We start from the raw sequence: 24,602 nt of genomic DNA on the forward strand, positions 1-24,602 counted from the left end.
AAGGAGCTATCTGATTGGTTGGACTGGCTGGGCTGTCTGGACTTTTGTATGCTAAGGAGACCTTTTTAAGAAGAGTGTGTTCTTGTATATAGGGCATATGCTTTCTTGACAAAAAGCTAAAGGGATTAATCATCCATATGTCTGGTGTCATTATACAGGAGCATATGTTTGTTTTTTATGAAAACTGCTGATCTCAGACCTGCACTGATTTCAACCCTGCATATCTGCAGTCAGCTGCATCAAGAACATGATATTTTCTCTGACAGCTTTAAACCCAATGTAAGATAAAAGGTCTTCACTTGTATGTTGAAGTAAAAAACCTGCAATTCTCTCACTGTGTTAAATGTATTTAATCTGAAGTATAGGAGCTCTGTAGGGGGAATGTATGAAAAGAATGCATTTTTGAAAACCATTGTCAGTAAATCGTCAGCAGTAATATTGATTTATGTAGTGTAAAATGCTGATGGGGAATGTTTTTCCTCCAGAATAAATCCTTAAACGTTCTGTGCAGTTTGTCAGTAATAACATTTGGCACATGTCTGACCTATCTTAAGACACAAGATATGTAAGAATGTAAAAACTCTAATAATAGTCATCAGCTTTAATGTCTGTTATTTATCAACATATCTGAAACCAGGGGCGATTCTAGAAACAGAGCTTTGGGGGTGCTGAGTACCCAGAGAGATGCCCAGCCAGGCAAGAAAAACTTTACTTGTAACGATGAGACTTCTTCCCTGTCTCTGTCAGTCCTTGCATCCTTAAATGTCTCCAGTTGTCCCGAGTTCTCTCTGACTGTCTCCTTGGTGCATTTACACCCCTGTTCCTCCCTGTCCTCGTCGTCTGTTGTCTTCATCTCCGTTATCAGTCATCATAATTTTACCATCTCTGTGCAAGTCTGCAAATTTCTTTATTAAATCATATGATTCTTAAATTCATCAAATCTCTCTGTGCCTGGGTCCTCGTCACAAAACATGACATCACTGTTTGGTACATTTTAACACAATTTAATCCCCACATTTGTGAAAGAAAAGCAAAACACTTTTTTGAAAAGTCTGTAACAAAACCATCAAATCTGAAAAAAAGGTTATTTAAGTGCTGCTAAAGACTACTACTGCAAAAGAAGAATGGATTGGAATAGAGCAGGGCGATATGACCAAAAATATTTAGTGTGTAGTGAGCAAAAAGTAAACTGAGTGCATTTTTTGGACAGAGATTCACTTTTAATATGTATGTATAATAAAATACAGATACATAAAAAACACACTCCAAAAATAGAAGAGTCCTTGAAATGTATAATTGTACAAAGTATTAATAAAGAAATTATAAAAATTAAGACACCGTGGTATATGGTACAATGTATACAATGTATGAAGAGATCTTTACTGCAGATACTCCTATGGCTTTGCATATTTTTTCTTTTCTTTTAACCTATGTCACCTCACCTTGAAGTTGGCAAATCTGTCTATCACATTTTGGTGGTCAAGTCTCTCAAGCATCTCTTTCTCAACTGACATCACAGCCAGGTGCTGAAGTCTGCTATGACCCATGGTCCTTCTCAGCCAGGTATGCAGCTGACACAAGACACTAAAACACCTCTCACAGCTACAGCTGCAAACTGGGATTGTTAGGGCAACCTGAATAACAGTTTTCAGTCTGGGGAAGATCTGATTACCCAGAAGATTGTACAATGTTAACATATCTGGAATGGCACCAGCCTCACTCTTGAGCTTCAAAAAGTTTTTGGCAACCGTGACTTCCTCTAAATGAAGTTTAGACAACCCAGTTTGTTTTGCAGATTCTGTATAGCAGCTTTAATATAGGGAGAACACAAATTCCAGATTTTATGAGTAAAATTTGTTTTTTTTTCTTTGTCAGTTTTACAGTTTCTGTTTTGCCTGTTAGTATTCCCTGTCTGTTTTCTTATCTGGTTCTTCCTGACCTCGTACTTTCTCCTCTTTACTCTCTCCCTCTTTGGACTGACAATCATACACAAATAGATTGTATTCAATTAGATTAAAAAATTACATTAATATGAAAAAAATACTATTAATATCACTAATAAAAAAAGTCCTCACTCGGTGTACTTTCAACCAAAAGGCAAATAACCAAACCACATGTACATCCAATAAAAGATATAAATATTGAAACACTGATCCAACATTATCCTTTATCATTTGATCTTACACTTTTACCTGAATGTGGCTCCTTTTTTTTGAAAAAACTTCCATTATGAGCCTGGCTGTCACGTACACACACACACACACACACACACACACACACACACACACACACACACACACACACACACACACACACACAAGGAGTTATAAGGTTAATGGGCATCCCGTCAGTTAGCTAGTTAGTACCTTGGGTTTAAATTTGGCACATGCACATATGAGAAAACAACCAGCTTCTCTGTTTCCACTTCAAACAGGACAGTGGTAACAACAGCAGGTTACAGACAATTTAAAGTTTCAGACGTTAAATAGGCTGTATAAATTTCAATGGAGAAACAGGACGGTCAAATGTCGCTGATTTTACTACTGAGTAGGACAGATTGTAGGGTAGCAAACATAGTCGGAAAACACGTTTTCAACACAGCAGGTTACCTGGGTGTAATGTTTTACAGCTAAAACGAAACATGGTCGGACTCCTACCTAACTATATAGAGAGTAACTGAAGGTTAAATGCAGCTAACATGCCCTGTTTTAAGCCTGCGCTCCCCTGCGTCTCAGCACCATCGCTCTGGCAGAAAGGGTGCTAAAGCCAGAGTAGAGGCGAGCTGGAAAAGACCATGTTTTTTTTTTTTTGTTTTTTTTTTTTTGGGGGGGGGGGGGGGGGGGGGGGATGTTGAGATGTAAAATATTATGTCTCAACCAAGTACTGTATGGGTTTTATATTTTTAGTAGTGTGTCACACAAAAAAGCAAATATTGACAAAAAAAGTAAAAAAAACATGGCTTTGATTCAATATCGGCTAAAAACAAAAGGGGCTAAAAACGCCCCTGTCTGAAACATGCTAAATGAATAAATGAAAATAAAACTAGAAAGTGCATTTTCTGAAGAAAGTGCAGTGTGAATGCTGATACCTGAATCTATGCAGTGAAATGAATTAATTGCTGAATTTAAGTTAAAAACTTCGAATTAGATGAAAAATACAGAAATTTTCGCCTGAAAGCAAAAGTGCTGAACTGCTAAAAGCTGACATTTGCACAAAAGAAGTTGGAAAATAGCTGAAAATGTTTTAAATGTAAATTTAAAAAAACTAAGAAATGAGAAAAGAAAATTTAGAGTCAGAAAACATCTGAATGAATATTAAAAGTTCATATTCTTTGAATCACTGAATGACTAAATTGTGATCCCTCCACTTGGATCCACAAAGTTTACATCTCTGAGCTTTCAAAGACACTGTGTTGGAAAGAGAACAACGATGGCGACGTTTTGAGGGGAAAATGATGGCTGTAGAGCAAACACTGTGGACACAGCAGCAGTTGAAAGAGAAGTGTTTATGATGAATCTTGGCAGAGTGAGAGAGGGCTAAGCAGGCAGGTGTGAGCCTGGTTGCTATAGTGACTGCATCCAATGGCTCCATACACACGACACAGACATGCACCTCACTTCTGCTGCTTAAAATGAACAGAAACGTCAGCCTGAAACAAATCAAATTGAAATGAAAAGTACAAGTCGTATTGACAAAATTCTTTCACCGTGAGTGGCAGCAATGTCTAGTCTACTGAATTCTCAGTTTTCATGCCTGTGGAGTTTATTATATGGACGTGGTGACAGTGTAAAGACAGCCTGCTCTTCTGATTTTCAAACGAACCTTCTGAGCCATTTTAACATTAGAGTCTATGGAAGAGTTGGAGGGAGGAAGCTGTGCATTGGTGACATTTATGACAGAACCATAACACCTATTACAATAATAAACACATTGGATGAAAGAGGACAGTGATGGCTACGTTTTGAGGGTAAAATCATACCTGTAGAGCAAACGCTGCAGACACAGCAGCAGTTTTAAGAAAAGATTTTAAGATTAATTCCCACCCTCCTCTCACTCTAGCAGTTGAGCTGTCTCACTCTAGCGCCAACATTCCGTCCCATACACACCCATTATAAACGGCTGAAAAAAAGGATGAAACTTAAACTGGAACTGAAGAAAAAGTACAATAGATATTGAAAAGATAAATACAAGTTGAATAGTTGAATGTCTTGTCTGCGTTTGAAAGTTTGAATGGTGGCTCTACGTCAATGTATGTGGAAGTAGTTAGAGTTGAAAGAGGAGTGAGTTGAAGGAGAATTTGAAGGGTCTCCCCATTGAAATACATGGGAAATTTTTGTTGAATAAAGTTGAATAAATTAAAAAATATAAATGTTAAAAATGAGAAAAATACAAGCAGTCATGTCTAAAAGAAGAGCAATCTAACGGTGTTTGAATGCTTTTACAGCATTCACACTAATTAAGAACAGAAGAGCAAAAAGGACACTTACCATAAGACAAACAGCATTAACGTTTTTCTGTGATGTCACAAAGCCATTTGTGACATCACAGAATTGCCTTTGAAGATAGCTGTAGGGGGCGGAGTCAGGTTTCAAGAAAACCTATAAATACACCCCATGTAGACAGAAACTGTAAGTTTGAGTTTCCATTTGGAACGCACATTACCTAGTTGAGTAGATAACTGGTTGCACTTGATAACTTTGCGCAAACAATATAAATACAAATTAAATACATTCATTTAAAAATAGCTGCCACACTAGAATTACAGCATAAAAAAATTGAAAAATTAAGGAGAAGAGAAAAACACCTCATGGCTTTAAACAAGGAACAGCAGAAGACAATATCAAAATTTGTTAAGGTGTGTAGAGAACGTGTGGATGATATTTCGAGCCTTAAACAGGAAGCCCGCGCCCATCTCTCACAAGTAGACCAACTAAGAAAACGTATGGCTCAATGTGAGATGAAGGCTGCAGGATCAGAGAAATATGAGAAAAAAATCCTGGACCTTCAAAAGAAATGCAAAGACTTGGAAAGGAAACATGCCACTGAAAAAAAGAGACGGGAGCAGAAAGAAAAAGATGTGGAATTTCTGTCTCGTCTTCAAGGCAAAGTCAATAGACTGAGCAAAGAAAATGAGGCCTTGAAGCAAGAATTAAAGCAAGTGACCACTGAAAAAAACCTAAAAGTAAAAGAACTGAAGGAAAAAGAAAAACAGATAAAAAATGAGCTTAGAGTCCAGGACCAGCTCAAAGAAGAGAGGGTCAACTTTGAAAAAAGGACATCACAATATCTTGTAGAGGCTAGCACGCTGTTTCAATGTAGAGACAGACTTAAAACAGTGGAGGCACTAGAAGAGAAATTAAAAGCTGAAATTAAAACATGGCAAAAAAAAGCAAAGGATTTTGAAGAGCAAAAGGACAGGGTCGTTATGGAGAAAAGCGCATTGATAATGAAAAATAATGAACTGTCAGATTTGCTTTTGGGAAAGGACTTGGACAATAACAAACTAGTAAAAGAGTTAAAAGGAAAACGAGAGGAAATAGAAAGTCAGACAAAGGAAGCCTCAAAGCAGCTTTCTAACACGCAACACCTGGAGAAAGTCCTGCAGATGAAAAATGAACAAATAGCCAAACTTGAAAGTGAGAGGCGGGAATCCTTCAAGAAAATGACATCCCAAGATCATGAGATTGTCAGTCTGAGAAATGCTCTGAAAGAAACAGAACACAGACCAAAAATACAGATGACGCACGGCGAGTTTTGGAATGAAAAACTTAATAAGGAGTTATCTGAGGCTAAGACCGTGATCAGTCAATTTAAGGACACCATAGAGTCACTGACAAAAGACACAGAACAAAAGAATAGTGAACGAGAAATGATTCAAGCAGAGCTATCCAAGTCTCAGACCAGGTATTTTGCTGTGAAAAATCAACTGGAGCTCATCAAACAAAAGCAGGCAGAAGCGCAGACGGCACAGGCCAAACAACTTGCCTGTGTCAACAAGGAGCGCAAGGTAGTTAAGAAAAGGCTGGTCCAGATTTTGGCAGACAAAGAAAAGGTGGACAAAGAGCTCACACACTACAAAGAAATTGTGTTTCAGCAGCAACAAAACATAAAAGAGCTGGAAACTGAAATTCAAATGAGTTCAACTCAAAGACACACGATTGAAGGACAAAAACAGGAAATTGACCGTCTGACGAAGCAGGTAAAGGACCTGCGTGAGGAGAATTCCTTAAAGGTTGCCATTGAGCTGCACAAATACGCTGCAAAAACACAGGAAAAAATCTTCTCGCAGCGGCGAACAAACAGACTTAACGCTAAAAGAAAAATGCACATGTCCAGTCACGCATTAGTATTTGAACAGCGCCGCCGGGACCGCCTGTTATGCAAATATAAACAACTGGTCACAGAAAAGGACAAAGAAATTAAAGAACTGCGGCCAACGCTGAATCAGGAGGCTGCACTTCAAAACAAAGATGCCATACAGAAACTCCACAGATGTGAGTGGGAAAATCGCGACCTCAAAAAGCAGTTAGTAACAACACAGCGAATCCTTTCTGTATATGAGGCTAAGAACAGCAGCCTTGTAGAAGAAAATAAACAACTGACACTTGAGGTCAGCGCAAAGCACGCCCCGCTACCTCAGATTTCCACCAAGGCCAAGCCAAACTCTATGGCGAAATCATATCAGCAGTCTGAGGTTGGGCGCTCAACCAGATTCATCTCAAGCATTCCTCAAAAGACAGAAAAAAAGGTTTATTTCCTCCCTCCTCTCGTAGGCAAAACGTTGGCATTGCAGAATGTAAGCAGTAGACCCTCCAGATTAACCAACACACCCCCATAATTAAGTAACAGACCCCATCAGCCGGGTCATCACACCAGTAAGAACCCTGCTGCCCTGTTCCCACACCAGAAAGAACAATTTTAAACAATAATTCCCATTCATACATTGAAAGAAATAATCAGTTTTTAGACTGGTCAACAAACACAAACTGACTTTTTAAAAAATTAAAACTCAATCACTAAGAGATATGGTTAAAAACAATGCTAAAAATACACTGAGGCAATTACCTCTCTAACCCAGGAGGACCTGTATTTCCCTTAACACCAAAAATAGTAGACAACACTAAATAATAACATCTGTTTGCTGTGAGGAAGTGACATGAACACGTTCCATCTGTGTCACTACCTCACCCCCAACCAGTCGCGGCAGATGACTGCCCCTTTCTGAGCCTGGTTCTGCCGGAGGTCTCTGCCTGTTAATAGGCAGTTTTTCCTCCCCACTGTCGCCAAGTGCTTGCTCATAGGGGGTCCTCGGATTGTTGGGGTTTCTGTAATATTGTAGGGTCTTTACCTTACAATATCAAGTGCCTTGAAGCATCTTCTTGTGAACTGGCACTATGCAAATAAAAAATTATTGGACTGAACTGATTTTCCTTTTGTTTATTAAGTCTGAGTGGTTGTGTTTTAGCACTTTTGATCTACTTCTATACATTGTATTCATTCCTTGAAACGAAGTAATAATTCTAAACTTTCCACTGTGATTCTAAAACCTTAGCAGAGAGCAGAGTGATAGGTTTGTAGCTTGAACCTATTCGCTGGAACGTTGAAGACAATATAATTACACAGCAAAGCAAGACACAAGTAGGCAAAGTTCTTCATGTTTCTCGTGCACGGGAGAGAACCGGACAGGCGCCGTTCCTTCGCTTGACCCCAGTTGCTCTCTTCGTTCTCCCGTAACACTGTTCTTTTATTGAGGTTACATGAATATGCATCGGTTCATTAACATACACACAAAGAGTACCTTGCCTGTGTGTGTGTGTGTGTGTGTGTGTGTGTGTGTGTGTGTTCTCGTATTTACTACCTGGTGGGATCCACAACCTGAGATTTCACTCACCTCGTGGGGTCCAATTTTTCCGGTGGGGACCGAGCGCCGGTCCCCACAGGCACAAGCATTGCAATGGATAGAAAACAGCCTCCTGATATGCCTAGTGCGATTTTTTTTGAAAAGTAAAATTGGTCCCCTGGAAGTGACTTTTCCTGACAACGTGTGTAAATGTGTGTGTCGACTTGACGCCCTACTGTTGAAATGTGGTATTGCAAGTGTGTAAAATTGGACCGGTGGGGCCATTTTCCTGACAAAGTGTAAACTTTTAAACTAAGTATAACTTTATATTTTATGAATGCATTTACATCAAAAGCATTTCTTAATGATCTGGGTGCAGTTTTGAAGGGTTGAGCATTCTGATATGTCACTCCTACGCGAATAGGCCCCCCAAAATGTACTTTCAAACTTCCCTATGCAATTGCATTGCCTTTTCTCCTAACTTTGCGGTCATGCTGTGAGTCACAGGAGGGGCGTAGAGGGTCAGAAATCGGGTCACTTCATCGCCAAATCACCCTCTTCAAGACATAAGTGTTTGCATTCTGATACGTCACTCGTACGCGATTAGGCCCCCCAAAATGTACTTTCAAAATCCCCTATACATTTGTATTGCCTTTTCCACTAACTTTGCGGTCATGCTGTGAGTCACAGGAGGGGCGTAGAGGGTCAGAAATCGGGTCACTTCATCGCCAAATCACCCTCTTCAAGACATAAGTGTTTGCATTCTGATACGTCACTCCTACACGATTAGGCCCCCCAAAATGTACTTTCAAAATCCCCTATACATTTGTATTGCCTTTTCCACTAACTTTGCGGTCATGCTGTGAGTCACAGGAGGGGCGTAGAGGGTCAGAAATCGGGTCACTTCATCGCCAAATCACCCTCTTCAAGACATAAGTGTTTGCATTCTGATACGCCACTCCTACGCGATTAGGCCCCCCAAAATGTACTTTCAAACTTCCCTATGCAATTGCATTGCCTTTTCTCCTAACTTTGCGGTCATGCTGTGAGTCACAGGAGGGGCGTAGAGGGTCAGAAATCGGGTCACTTCATCGCCAAATCACCCTCTTCAAGACTTAAGTGTTTGCATTCTGGTACGTCACTCCTACGCATATTAGGCCCCCCAAAATGTACTTTCAAAATCCCCTATACATTTGTATTGCCTTTTCCACAAACTTTGCGGTCATGCTGTGAGTCACAGGAGAGGCGTAGAGGGTCAGAAATCGGGTCACTTCATCGCCAAATCACCCTCTTCAAGACATAAGTGTTTGCATTCTGATACGCCACTCCTACGCGATTAGGCCCCCCAAAATGTACTTTCAAACTTCCCTATGCAATTGCATTGCCTTTTCTCCTAACTTTGCGGTCATGCTGTGAGTCACAGGAGGGGCGTAGAGGGTCAGAAATCGGGTCACTTCATCGCCAAATCACCCTCTTCAAGACTTAAGTGTTTGCATTCTGATACGCCACTCCTACGCGATTAGGCCCCCCAAAATGTACTTTCAAAATCCCCTATACATTTGTATTGCCTTTTCTACTAACTTTGCGGTCATGCTGTGAGTCACAGGAGAGGCGTAGAGGGTCAGAAATCGGGTCACTTCATCGCCAAATCACCCTCTTCAAGACATAAGTGTTATTAAAAAAAAATTGACAGATTTTTGAGCACTATGTACCAAATAAAATCGTTTCGAGGTCAGTAAGCACAACCAGAATTCATACATAAGGCACACTGTTGATTTTTGAGAAAATTAAAGGATTTTAAGTGTGCTTTATAGTGTGAAAAATACATTATACAGAAGAAAAGAATATATCTATATATATGGTTACCGCTCATGCTTCGAATTATACCGCAATATGGATTTTCGGCCATATCGCCCAGCCCTACTTAGAAGTAATTTTCCTTTATATGTTTACTGTCTTTAGCTTGTTAATACTATAAAGATAAAGTTAAAGAGGTAATATCTTTAAAAGTAAGGGGGGAGAAACTCAAGCTTGCATTCAAAAGTGGACTGTGGGGTATTTCATTTAAAAAAATTTTTATATCAATCAATCAATACTTTATTTATATAGCACAATTAAAGACCAGAGGTACACCATAGTGCTTCTAAATAGTAAAATATGAAATAAAATTAATTGGGTATGATAGCAGAGTATATATACACTTCCCGAAAAAAAACAAAGCAGTAATTAACCTGGGAATACTATGTTAAAAGAAATATTTCACTCCTAGTGTAAAAAAAACTAGTAAGACAATAGGTTGAAATTAGATACAGATGCAATAAAAGTACAAAGTGTACATCCGATAAATCACTAACCGAAAATGCAAGATCAAATAAATACGTTTTCAACCGTGTTTTAAAAGACTGAATAGATTCCGACACGCGAATATCAGCTGGAAGACTGTTCCAGATATTAGGTGCAGCAATGTCAAAGGCACGATCACCTCTGTTTTTTTAGCCAGGACATAGGTTGCGCCAAGAGCATTTGACTCGATGATTGAAGTGCTCTCCTAGAAGTATACAGGCTGAGAAGTTCAGTTAAATAGCAAGGCGCAATATTATTTATGATTTTGAATATAAGCAATAAAATCTTAAAATCAAGCCAATATTTAATGGGCAGCCATTAAAGTCAGCCATTTCTAGTACCAGTTAAAAGGCGTGCCGCTGCATTTTGGACAAGTTGTAGTTTAGGAAGAAGGGCAGATTGGAGGCCCAGGTAAAGGGAGTTGCGGTAGTCTAATCTTTAAGTAACAAAGGCATGGATACGTTTTTCAAGATCCATTTGCGGTATGCAATGCTTAGCCTTAGAGATTTGTCGTAGTTGGTAAAAGCTAGACTGTACTACAGAGGACACTTGTTTAACAAGTTTAAAGAAACTGTCCAAAAGAACACCTATGTTACATACTGTATCAGAGAGGGAGGTAGCAAAGGGCCCAAATATATCAGCTAATTGTCCCCGCGGCATGTGGCTAACAAAGACAATAATTTCCGTTATCTTTTTAGTTAGGGAGTTACTCGATAACCAGCCTTTGACCTCCCTCATACAATCAAGAAAGCAGTGTAGTGAAGTATTGTCAGTCAGACAAAAATAGATTTCAATATCACCAGCATAAAAATGAAAAGAAACGTTATATTTCTCAAATATAGAGACCAAGGGTAGCATGTACAATGAGAAAATTGTACAGAACAGATTACTGGGGCACACCACAACGAAAAGGGGTAACAGAAGAAGAGTAGCTCCTCATCGTAACAGAAAAGGTGTCACGGTTCGCGAGGTGAGCCGTATGAAAATATTAAGGACCCAAGATGTGGCACACCTGACGTGAGGAAGCTTTATTGGTGGAGCGTGCTCATACAACAAAAGGTGAGAGTGGCGAAAAACAGAACCGAGTAAACTGGGAAAACTAAGCATAGAAAACAAACCTGAAACCTAGAGACACAAAAGAAGATGCAGGGAGATGTGGCGAAAACCACTCTGAACGACGGAGGGGAAAAACGCAGATGAATCAGCAACGAGGACGAGGTAACACACAGTATAAATACACACACCAGGAATCAGGGGATGGGAAACAGGAGGGGAACACACCTGGGAGACATCACAGCTGATGAGGCAGGGGAAACGTAAACAGAACGCACTGACATCAGACAGGGACCTTCAAAGTAAAACAGGAAACACGTACTGTCATGGTTCTGGGTTGGTTCGACCCAGCATTTTGAGTTCTTATGTTTTGGTTTATTTTTGAATGATGGACTGTCTTCTTTCTCTGGTGCTTTATTGATTATTATTATAAGCTATGTTTCGGTTATTCTTTTTAAGGGATTAGTTCTTATGTTTTTGGTATTTCTCGGGATTAGGATTTATATGCTGTTTACTTTGTGATACTGTGTTTATCATTATATTAGTAGGTTTTGTTCAGTGTCAAGTCCGTCTCTCTGTCTAATCCGTGTCTTAGTAAAGTGTGGTTTCTTGTTTCCTGTTTTGTTGTGAAGGTCTGTGTCTTATGTTAGTGTGTCTAGCTTCGCTCCCTCTGTCTCGTTAGCCCTGATCTCTCCCAGCTGTGTCTCCCTCCTGTCTTCCATTCCCTGATTACTTCCTACTTCCTACCTGTGTATATTAGCCCTGTGTTTGCCCTTGCTCCGTGTCCGTATCATCAGATTATTCCTGTGTGTCTCTGTTCTCTGTCACCAGTATTCTTTGTTCAGTTCCCATTTTGTTTTCTCCAGCAATAAAGCTGACGTTCTGAGTTTAAATTTAGGGTCTGAGTCTCGCATTTGGACCCAGGACCATGACAAAAGGACCTATCCAAAAGGTACAATTTAAACCATTCAGGGGCGCTTCTTTTAATGCCTACTAAATATTCTAGTCTTGTTAGCAGAATGCTGTGGTCCACCACATCAAAGGCTGAAGACAAATTCAGTAAAACCAAGAACTCAGGGCTCCATAAATCTGCAATTAAAAGGTCATTAACAACTCTCAGCAGAGCCGTTTTAGTACTATGATGTGGTTTAAACCCAGACTGAAATCTGTCACTATTTAGATTAGCATCTAAAAAGCCCGGTGATTGCTGAAGAAGTACATATGCCTGTGCTTAAACTGCTGTTTTATAAATAAGTGATCCATTTTCCTTATTTGGATTTTTTTTAATAATATATTTTTGATCAACAAGAAATATGAAAAATACACAAAAACAATCAACAGTGTAACAAAAGCAAGCCTACATGAAACAAATGTGTGCAGATGAGAGTAAGCTGACATTTCCAGACTTTTCTGGTCCCCATGATGACCATGCCCATCCCCCCATAAAGTGTGTGCCTCAGCAGGAGGAAAGAATCTTGTTTGCAAAGGTTACACACTTCCTGAATTTTGCGGTCCCCATGTTACCTATCAGTTTATCCCCTCCCCCACAGACACTCAGCACGAGGAGCCATGTTGGATGGAGCAAAGCAATTTTAATTTCTGCAGAGACTGATTACATGATGGAAACCAGGTAAGTCCTCTCAAAACTTTAATATTGCTGCTCTCAATAGATGCAGAGACGTTTCAGAGATATATTTTAGCTTTTTATGAGTTTTTAACTGCAATATTTTTCATACATGGTGTGTGGTTAGCTAATATTGATTAGCTCTGTGGCCTGGAGGCTTACTGAGGGATGACACTGGTTTGGTTGTTTATTCATGGTAGCTTAATTTGACCTATATTACATTTGTACTAACTTTAAAAGCCTGAAGTCTTATTGAAATGCTCAAGTATGCAGTGGTGGAGGTGGTGAAGGGGGATTGAAGATCAGAATACGAACACGCATTAACCTTGTTAGCATGTTTCATATTCCATTGCAGTGATTCTGGGCAGTTTATCTTCTAAATTATTCTGATGAGTTCATGTTTGTTTTAAATCCATATAGCTTTTTAATGTTACACGGTGGACACGTGCCTGTAGACCACGGTCACGTGCATGAGGCCCAGTAAAATTATATTTGTGTAGAAACATGGAGTCTGGTCAACCTACTGTCATCTCAGCAATTTTATTGAAACAAAATAGCTGCTTCTGCTCTCCATGCCTGGCGTGTGACATGGACAGAACCATGGGTTTTTCATGCAGCTGCAGACCCTGTTTGCAGCTCTTCCTTCTGCAGAGCTGCATTGTCTTTATTAAACATTTGAACATAATACAACATAAACTCTCGTAGAGGAGATAAAGTCAGAGAGGTACATGTTTTGAAACGACAAGGATCAGGCGCATTTAGTACACCTAAAGCAGTCGCTAAAAAACAATATACAAGCAGAGCTCAGCAGCCAGCGCAACAAATTCTGGATCCTTCGCTCTTAGTTAGCGGTGAGCACAGCGCATGTTGCGTCCGATGTGAAACTGCCTTTATGCTGCATAGTGTGACTCATAGCAGTGGTCCCGGGTCAACCCTGATTTTGTGTTAAAGTAATACTAAAGTAATAATGGTGTTTCTGAAGACTGGTATACCACAACTGTATGCTTTCAACAGCTACCAAAAGTTAAAGGACCTTATGAGTATTATGGGATATTTATATAAAGATCCTCCAGCTTCAACTGTATTACCCTTCAAGGACCTGCAGTTCAAAAAAGCTTCCCTCCGACAGCCAATCTGTTCTCTGATTGGATAGTTCCATTTGTGATTGACATGACATTGACCAATCAGCTGAAAGGAAGAAAAATAGGGTCAAAATTCGTACTTGTAAGTTGAAACTTGAGTGCAGAGATTTTTTGGCTATGTCCACACACAAATCTTTTTTACGTACACAGAGATTCTTTTTGCACAAACAAATCCTGGTACAAAAAATTTATGACCACAATTTGAGGCCATAGAGGTAAAACAGTAGGGCTGGGTATCGTCACTGATTTCTAGAATCGATTTGATTCCGATTCACAAGGTCCCGCGTCTATTATTTTCGATTCAATTTGATTTGAATTGGGGAAATTTTGCCTCAGATAGTCAGAAATATCATAATTCAGATCATGAAAGCTGACACTTGACTTTATCAAAGGTGTGAGCATCACATCAGATGCCTTTGTGTCAAAGTAAATGAGGATAAAACACAGAAAAACATGAAGGCGATTTTCCTGGCCTGGGATTTTATAAAAATATTCTGCAGTAGATCAAAAACGAAAGAAAACCATTAATCAACATATGAACTAGAGCAGGGCGATATGACCAAAAATATTTATCACGATATACATTTGAAAATTTGCGATAACGATATAACTGACGATATAATTGACACTAGACAAAATACTTTCCAAATCCACAACTTTATTAGTGCAAAAAAACCTCATCAATAAATTTTCACTTAAACAAGCAGCTGTTTTTTATGTGCATTAAAGTTATATAAAAATTTAACATTGCAAATGCAAATTCCTTGCTGACAGTTTAACAAAAGGCATTTCCAGTAGTGATGGGTCATTCGCGAACGAAATGGCTCTTAGAGCCGGCTCTTTGACGTGAACGATGCGAGCCGGCTCCTTATCGCGAGCCGTCACGTGGGTTTTTTTTTTTTCTTTCTCTCACCCTCTCTCTCTCTCTCGCACTTTTTTTCCGCTTCACTTCGCACCTGAGCCTTGTGCTTTATGCTGGGCAGAGGGGGGAGGGGCGGTAGTTACACTCAGTAGCACAGGAACAGAGCCAGAGGGAGAGAGAGAAAGAGAGCCAGGGACAACAACGTCACATTAGAAAGGTATAGTAATCATCCACAACTATTTTCAGTTGCAGATGATAAAGGATTCATAAAGTTTATTCATGCAGGCCCATATGACAGAGAATATGCATCTTCTTTTTGTTTTCATATTATAATTTATATTTAATTGTGTTGTGGTTTGCAGTGTTTTGTGTTGTTTTCACTTTAAATTTGTAAAAGGAAAAAGCTGAAAATTTAAATAGTTAAAAGTTGAAATGTGAATAGTTGATTTTTGTATTATATGATTTATTTATTACATTTTATGTGGAGTGAAAAAATAAAAGTATATTTACAGTGGCCCCTACAGACAAAGCACATACAAACTTCAAATCACGTACGAACTCTGAAGCACGTACAAACTCCAAAACACGTAAAAACACGTACAAACTCCAAAACACGTAAAAACTCCAAAACACTTACAAAAAACTCAGAAGCACATAAAAACTCAAAACACATACAAAATCAGAATCAGAATCAGAAAGGGGTTTATTGCCAAATGTTGAGCAGGTTTACAACATTAGGAAATTGCTGCGGTGCTTCAGTGCAAACATAGTGTCATAAATAGCACTTAAATAGACATGAAAAAATAAAAGTAGGAATAAGAATTAAAGTGCTACGTAGAAAGATATGTGCATGAGCTATACATGAGATATATACATGAGAATAAGAATTAAGAGTGCTACGTGGAAAGATATATACATGAGTGCAGGTGGTGATCAGTGCCAAACATGGAATGATGCAGTGAACACAGCGTAGGGTCATGTGTTAGTGGCGGGGACAGTCATATGGTTATTGTTCATGTGTCCAACAGCAGAGGGGAAGAAACTGTTCTTATGGCGAGAGGTTCTGGTGCGAATGGACCGGAGCCTCCTGCCTGAGGGTAGCAGGTCAAACAGACTGTGTCCAGGGTGAGAAGGGTCAGCTGAGATCCGAGCTGCACGCCGCAATGTCCTGGAGGTGTACAGGTCCTGCAAAGATGGGAGTCTGCAGCCAATCACCTTCTCAGCAGAGCGCACAACACGCTACAGTCTCTGTTTGTCCCTGATAGTGGCTCCAGCGTACCACACGGTGATGGAGGAGGTGAGGATGGACTCGATGATTGCAGTGTAGAATTGCATCATCGTCCGTGTTGGCAGGTTGAATTTCTTCAGCTGCCTCAGGAAGTACATCCTCTGCTGGGCTTTCTTGATGACGGAGGTGATGGTGGGCTCCCACTTCAGGTCCTGGGTGATGGTGGTACCCAGGAAGCGGAATGAGTCCACAGAGGTGATGGGGGTGTCAGTCAGGATGATGGGGGGGAGTGGGGCTGTGTGCTTCCTGAAGTCCACAATAATCTCCACTGTCTTCTGGGCATTCAGCACCAGGTTGTTGTGGCTGCACCAGGACACCAGACGTTCAACCTCCCTCCTGTAGGCAGACTCATCCCCGTCCGAGATGAGCCCAATAACGGTGGTGTCATCTGCAAACTTGATTAGCTTGACAGACTGGTGGGTGGAGGTGCAGCAGTTGGTGTACAGGGAGAAGAGCAGAGGAGAAAGAACACAGCCCTGAGGGGAGCCGGTGCTGATGGTCCGGGAGTCCGAGACATTCTTTCCCAGCCTCACATGCTGCTTCCTGTCCGTCAGGAAGACAACAGAAGACAACAGAAGTGCTCCAGGATGCTGGGCGTAGTGTTGAGCTTTTGTTACCTAGTGGCTACACAAGCCAGCAAGTACCAACGACCGGATTTGGTGTGTGGTAGTAACAGGTAAATGAACTTTTTTTTAAAATTATTTGAATATATATGAGTGCCTGTGTATAAATACACAAACAATACACATATGCTTTCAATTGTGTAATTTAAGTGATCTAGTAGCTCTGCTTTGGAAGTTCCGTTCATGCTAGAAATGTGTTTTGGAGTTTGTACGTGTTTTGTCTCTAGGGGCCACCGCATATATTTATATATAAACATATACAAATAAAACCCCCTTTTTTTAACGTTAGTAATTCCTTTTGTGCATAATTTTATATTATTGTTAATAATAAATTAATTAAAGCAACAAAACAACCTGAAGAGCCGGTTCGGAGCCGAAAGAGCCGGCTCTTTTTAGTGAGCCAAACCGAAAGAGCCGGATCTCTAAAAAAGAGCCGGAAATCCCATCACTAATTTCCAGTGGAAATTGGCCGACATATACACTTTTTTTTTTTTTTTTTTTGGCCCGTCCCGTTTGGCTCTTTTGCCATCAGAATTGTTGTCTAAAGGCAAAGAAAGATGCCCAACGGATTTACTTTACCAAACTGACCATCCCAGCCTTGCCGTAATGGTCCATTTGATTCACCTTTTATTGTTTATTTTATTTTCACTTACTGAATACGGGACAGACTTGACTGGGGGAAAGAAGGGGAGAAAGAAAGAGGGAAAGAGAAACAGCTGAGAAGAGGGACGGGGGAGAAGGGCAAAAGACAAAAACCAACAGAACGGGCAGAGAAAAAAAAATGCATATATCAATCACCTGGATCACCTGCTGAGAAAGAAAAAAGAAAGCAAGCAGAAGAGAACAAGAGTAATAGAATAAACAACATCACAATGATATATGGGAATATGACAGTAAATACTAAATGTTAAACATTATTGTGCAGCACATAAGATCAACAGAACACAGTGTGCTTTGAGGTAGGAGCCAAAAAGGGTGTAGTTTGTGGGTGTGATCACCCGTGTGTACACCTGTGAGCATGGACGCGCTTGTTTTTTTTTTTTTTAAAGGTTCCTTCATGTAATAATCTGCTAGAGGGTGTGGGGGGGCCACAGCCCCGTCCTCCAGGGCGTGAAGCAGGTGTGGAGGAGATCAAAACTCCAGACATCCAGAGGCCCCCAGAACACAAGAGACCAAGGAAGACCAACAGAGGGGCAGCTGCGCCACTGTCCCGGAAAGAGCTGAGGAGAGTCCCAGATGAGGGCTCACTCAGCAGCCGCGGAGCAGAAGCCAGGGGGAGTTGCAGTGACGCGCCCGTGAGCTCCGCCGGCAGCCAGCTGCGCCTGAGTGACCGAGCCCCAGGCCGAGAGGCCGGGGGCACCCCACCTCCGAAGTGGCCCGAGCGAGCCCCAGGCTCCAGGCCCCGATAAGCGGCCGCCAAGGAGTGAGCCGGTGTGTACCTGGACGCCCATCCCCGGACACAAAGAACCACCAACGCACCGATGTCTGAGGGGGTCCGCCATTGGCAGGGGAAGTGGTGGTAGGGGGAGATAGGCCTCCAAGCCTTGGAGGGCCTGAGATGTCCCCAGAGAGGTGGCGCCTGACACCCAACCTGACATATAGACACAGACATACAGGCACACACAGATACAAACATCCATTCCCACCCTCATGCTCTCATATGCACTTACTCCACACTCAACCAACGTGGAGACAGACATAGAGACGTTGTACACACGATCACACTCCCCAAGTGTACTCTACAAACCGGGTCTAGGTGCCCTCGCCCCTGGAGGGGGGAACTGCACCCAGACCCAGGTGGTGTTTCCCTTTTCCCTGCGGTGGGTGGAGCGGGAAGAGGGAGGCAGCTGGAGATGGGGAGGGAAGGAAGGGAGGGGCAAGTGACCCCTCCCTGGGGCCAGCTCCCCCGCTGACCCCAGTAGGCACCCCCATACTCCGCGACCCGCCAGGGAAAGGGGGCCCAGGTCCATCCAGACCGGGCCGACATATACTCAGCACAACCATGTATAGTAACCACAAAACTTAAAAAGAGGTTATACACAAAATGTGGTAATATTATGTTGAAGCACAGTACGTGTTACGAGGCTCCTGACGACGGTATGCTCTGACAATCCATCAAGCGGTGCGACTCTGTAGCTTAGCAAAGTCGTACTAAAACATTTTTGACAGATTTTTGAGCGCCATGTACGACATAAAATTGGTTCGGTAATAACGACGGCCAATTTGCATGCTCTACCAAAAAATGTGCTCTGGTGTGTATCTGACGGACGAAAGCCAAACCAGTTCCACACCACTGAAATTGCACCATTTTTACAAACCAATTCTGGTTCATCTGATTCATTCAGCCATCCGCTTTCTCCCTTCTCATTCTCCGTCGCCGCCATGCTTTTTCCGCCATATGCATATGAAAACAACAAAACGCGTTTTACCCATTTTCTATCGCGATATTTCATTTTCTTATCATTGCCTAACATTATGATATTTATTATTATTATTATTGGCAGGATGAGAGGAGTCCCTGAGAACGATGCGTGCTTGACATAGACATCTCTTCTCTTGGACATCCTCAGTGGCAGGAGGTGGAGTTCCTGTAATGCATTTTCACTACCCGCTGCAGTACCTTGCGGTCAGCAACAGCGCAATTCTTATACCAGTTACACAGTTGGTCAGGATGCTCTCTATCGCACAGCGGTGGAAGTTACGCAGTATGTCAGCAGACAGGTGATTCTTCTTCAGTGTCCTCAACAAAAAGAGGCGCTGATGGGCCTTCTTGACCAGGCTGGAGGTGTTAGTTGACCAGGACAGATTCTCAGATGTGGGTCCCCAAGAGCTTGAAGCTGGAGGCCCGTTCAAGAGCTGTTCCATTTATGTAGATGGGGACATGGGTGTCTGTTTTCTCCCTCCTGAAGTCCACAATGAGCTCTTTGGTTTTGCTGGTATTCAGAAGCAGGTTATTGTCAGCAGCACACAGCTAGGGGCTTTACTTCTTCCCTGTAGTCAGACTCGTCGTTGTCACTGATGAGACAATCACCGTAGTATCATCTGCAGACTTGATGATGGAGTTTGGAGGGAATAACTGTACTGAATGCTGAGCTGAAGTCGCCGGAGAGTGTGGCGTCCAACTAGCTCGATAGAGTTGTGTTTCCATTATTATCATGACATTACAATCCATTAGTGTCCTGTTGTTAGTGATCCACAGTCATAACTCATTCATTTTATTCACCAGGTGTTAGCCTTAGATTAACTGTTAGCCCTCTGTGTTTCCCTTGCCTTTGTTTACAGTCTCTGTGCCGTCTTCGAGCACTTCCGGCTGGCCAAGCAGCCTGCAAAAGCATCGGTGTTCTTCTTATTTCCGGGATGAGTCAAAGGTTGCTGATAAAACAGTCGAAGTTGTGTAATCCTAAATCCAAAACCTCTAGTCGGGTGTAATATGTAAAAGCGAAGCTGTTCTACAAGAACAGACCCAAAATAAGCAGGAATAATACAGCAAACTTGTAAAATGTGAAGAGACACTGTACCTAGTGTGATGCACGGGCCGCCATCTTGGTATTAGGCCTGACTCCATCTTCTTGTTAATTTATGACACACTTAATAAACACTTCACTTCTGAAATGACCAGATTTATGCATTTGAATTTAATGTTTTGTTTTGTTTTGTTTAAACAGGCCCTTTGATCACAACAACATGGTGGACCGAGTCAGAGGGTGATACTCCTTTGAAAGGTATTGTTACAACAAATGTACACCTCAAGAGCTAGGGTGATATTTTATTTACATTTTATTTAAATCTGCTGTCTGATATTCAGCTTTTGAAGTCAAACCAAAAGTCCACAGCAAAGAAAATTAAACCTCTTCATGTGACTCAAAAACAAAGAACTTGGCCTAACTGTCCAAATTCTTTTGCAGGCGACGGTTTAATTATTTCATTGTTCCCTGTTGCCTGAAACAATTTTATCTTCAGTTGATGAATTTGTTGAACACAGTTAAAAGATTGTTATGGTACTGTACAGGTTTTTATTTAGCTCTGGAAGTATGTTTGAGTTATTACAGCATTTGTATAACACCATACAGCACAGGTGTCGAACTCCAGGCCTCGAGGGCCGCTGTCCTGCTTGTTTTCCAACTAACCTGCCCTTGTAGCTTCTTATTGGCAAAGCACACCTGATCCAGGTAATCGGCAGCAGGTAGGGCAGGGATATCTCAAAAACAAGCAGGATACTAGCCCTCGAGGACTGGAGTTTGACACCCCTGCCATACAGGGAAGTTTGTCAGTTTTGAGATATGTACATGCAGTACAATATCTCCCCTGAAATGGCAAAAATAAATGGGGGCTACTTTTTATTTCACTTGTTCACATGTTGTATTTTACTTGTTCGGTTTCCTATTATCTTGTCTGTCCCTCACACTAGTTTCACCACTATGCTCTCGAAATCACTAGCATCAGAAATATCACTTCACCTCACAGGCCCCTTCAATTAAAATTAATTATTACTATTAATACTTTTGTTTGTTCTCAGGAGCTTCACAGAAGAGAGGCTGGTCTGCAGCAGAGACTCTTGCTGTAGAAAAAAAGAGAAAAGGTTCCTAGAAGGTGGCAAAGTTCCTGGTAAGGTGGATTGCGTGTATTGAAACTTCACCAAAAGAACTTGAACAAAGGACGTGGAAAGCAGTTAAGGTCTATGTCACAAACAGAATTGGAGCACTGAGGCACCAGAGTGCTAAAAGACTTTTGGTTTTGGTTTAAAACACATAGTTGCACATTTCAGAGTGCTGTTTTTTCATGTTTCATGTTGAAGCTCATATTTAGTTTAACCACGGCTGGCCCAGTGTAAACTAAATTGAGTACTTTACATATTTGTGCACAATGGCACTTTTCATTTCATTATGGATTGTAGGAAGGTCAGTACAAGACAAAATAATAATGTGAATTGCTGTTTTTACATTATAAAACATTTGGATAAATGGAATACTTGGGATTTTTTGTTTAGAAATAAACAATCACTGTCCCATTTGCAGTTTTTTGTTTTTGTTTTGTTTATTAGGTTATGGGATATATGGCATGACATTTTGCTACCATGCAAAATATCTTGTGTTTTAAATAAAGAGCTTAAACACAAAAAAAATGTTTTGATTGAGAAATTTAAGTGTGTTTGAGGTACACTATCACCATAGCTACTGTAGTATTATAGCTGTTCTGTTTAACATGGTAGGAAATGTTAATTATTTGTGGTAAAAAGTAAAATTGCTCATTTAATATAGGAGGGTCCCCACAGAAATAGCAAAATTCAGGTCATTTTTTTCATGTGAGTGTTTTTAATATATCAAGTGATTTTCCCCTTCACAAAAAATTTACATGAATTTAGCAATTAAAATCAATTTTCTAAACCATGTAGAAAAGGTGGATCCCACCAGCACCCTCCCAGTCAGGTGGTCCCACCAGGTAGTAAAAACGGGTATGTGTGTGTGTATGTGTGTGTGTGTGTGTGTGTGTGTGTGTGTGTGTGTGTATGTGTGTGTGTATGTGTGTGTGTGTGTGTGTGTGTATGTGTGTGTGTATGTGTGATACCTGAATCTATGCAGTGAAATGAATTAATTGCTGAATTTAAGTTAAAAACTTCGAATTAGATGAAAAATACAGAAATTTTCGCCTGAAAGCAAAAGTGCTGAACTGCTAAAAGCTGACATTTGCACAAAAGAAGTTGGAAAATAGCTGAAAATGTTTTAAATGTAAATTTAAAAAAACTAAGAAATGAGAAAAGAAAATTTAGAGTCAGAAAACATCTGAATGAATATTAAAAGTTCATATTCTTTGAATCACTGAATGACTAAATTGTGATCCCTCCACTTGGATCCACAAAGTTTACATCTCTGAGCTTTCAAAGACACTGTGTTGGAAAGAGAACAACGATGGCGACGTTTTGAGGGGAAAATGATGGCTGTAGAGCAAACACTGTGGACACAGCAGCAGTTGAAAGAGAAGTGTTTATGATGAATCTTGGCAGAGTGAGAGAGGGCTAAGCAGGCAGGTGTGAGCCTGGTTGCTATAGTGACTGCATCCAATGGCTCCATACACACGACACAGACATGCACCTCACTTCTGCTGCTTAAAATGAACAGAAACGTCAGCCTGAAACAAATCAAATTGAAATGAAAAGTACAAGTCGTATTGACAAAATTCTTTCACCGTGAGTGGCAGCAATGTCTAGTCTACTGAATTCTCAGTTTTCATGCCTGTGGAGTTTATTATATGGACGTGGTGACAGTGTAAAGACAGCCTGCTCTTCTGATTTTCAAACGAACCTTCTGAGCCATTTTAACATTAGAGTCTATGGAAGAGTTGGAGGGAGGAAGCTGTGCATTGGTGACATTTATGACAGAACCATAACACCTATTACAATAATAAACACATTGGATGAAAGAGGACAGTGATGGCTACGTTTTGAGGGTAAAATCATACCTGTAGAGCAAACGCTGCAGACACAGCAGCAGTTTTAAGAAAAGATTTTAAGATTAATTCCCACCCTCCTCTCACTCTAGCAGTTGAGCTGTCTCACTCTAGCGCCAACATTCCGTCCCATACACACCCATTATAAACGGCTGAAAAAAAGGATGAAACTTAAACTGGAACTGAAGAAAAAGTACAATAGATATTGAAAAGATAAATACAAGTTGAATAGTTGAATGTCTTGTCTGCGTTTGAAAGTTTGAATGGTGGCTCTACGTCAATGTATGTGGAAGTAGTTAGAGTTGAAAGAGGAGTGAGTTGAAGGAGAATTTGAAGGGTCTCCCCATTGAAATACATGGGAAATTTTTGTTGAATAAAGTTGAATAAATTAAAAAATATAAATGTTAAAAATGAGAAAAATACAAGCAGTCATGTCTAAAAGAAGAGCAATCTAACGGTGTTTGAATGCTTTTACAGCATTCACACTAATTAAGAACAGAAGAGCAAAAAGGACACTTACCATAAGACAAACAGCATTAACGTTTTTCTGTGATGTCACAAAGCCATTTGTGACATCACAGAATTGCCTTTGAAGATAGCTGTAGGGGGCGGAGTCAGGTTTCAAGAAAACCTATAAATACACCCCATGTAGACAGAAACTGTAAGTTTGAGTTTCCATTTGGAACGCACATTACCTAGTTGAGTAGATAACTGGTTGCACTTGATAACTTTGCGCAAACAATATAAATACAAATTAAATACATTCATTTAAAAATAGCTGCCACACTAGAATTACAGCATAAAAAAATTGAAAAATTAAGGAGAAGAGAAAAACACCTCATGGCTTTAAACAAGGAACAGCAGAAGACAATATCAAAATTTGTTAAGGTGTGTAGAGAACGTGTGGATGATATTTCGAGCCTTAAACAGGAAGCCCGCGCCCATCTCTCACAAGTAGACCAACTAAGAAAACGTATGGCTCAATGTGAGATGAAGGCTGCAGGATCAGAGAAATATGAGAAAAAAATCCTGGACCTTCAAAAGAAATGCAAAGACTTGGAAAGGAAACATGCCACTGAAAAAAAGAGACGGGAGCAGAAAGAAAAAGATGTGGAATTTCTGTCTCGTCTTCAAGGCAAAGTCAATAGACTGAGCAAAGAAAATGAGGCCTTGAAGCAAGAATTAAAGCAAGTGACCACTGAAAAAAACCTAAAAGTAAAAGAACTGAAGGAAAAAGAAAAACAGATAAAAAATGAGCTTAGAGTCCAGGACCAGCTCAAAGAAGAGAGGGTCAACTTTGAAAAAAGGACATCACAATATCTTGTAGAGGCTAGCACGCTGTTTCAATGTAGAGACAGACTTAAAACAGTGGAGGCACTAGAA

This window comes from Diplotaxodon limnothrissa, linkage group LG14, assembly GCF_057381915.1.
Source record: "Diplotaxodon limnothrissa isolate DT_005_m linkage group LG14, D_limnothrissa_male_GT1.1, whole genome shotgun sequence".
NCBI lineage: Eukaryota > Metazoa > Chordata > Actinopteri > Cichliformes > Cichlidae > Diplotaxodon > Diplotaxodon limnothrissa.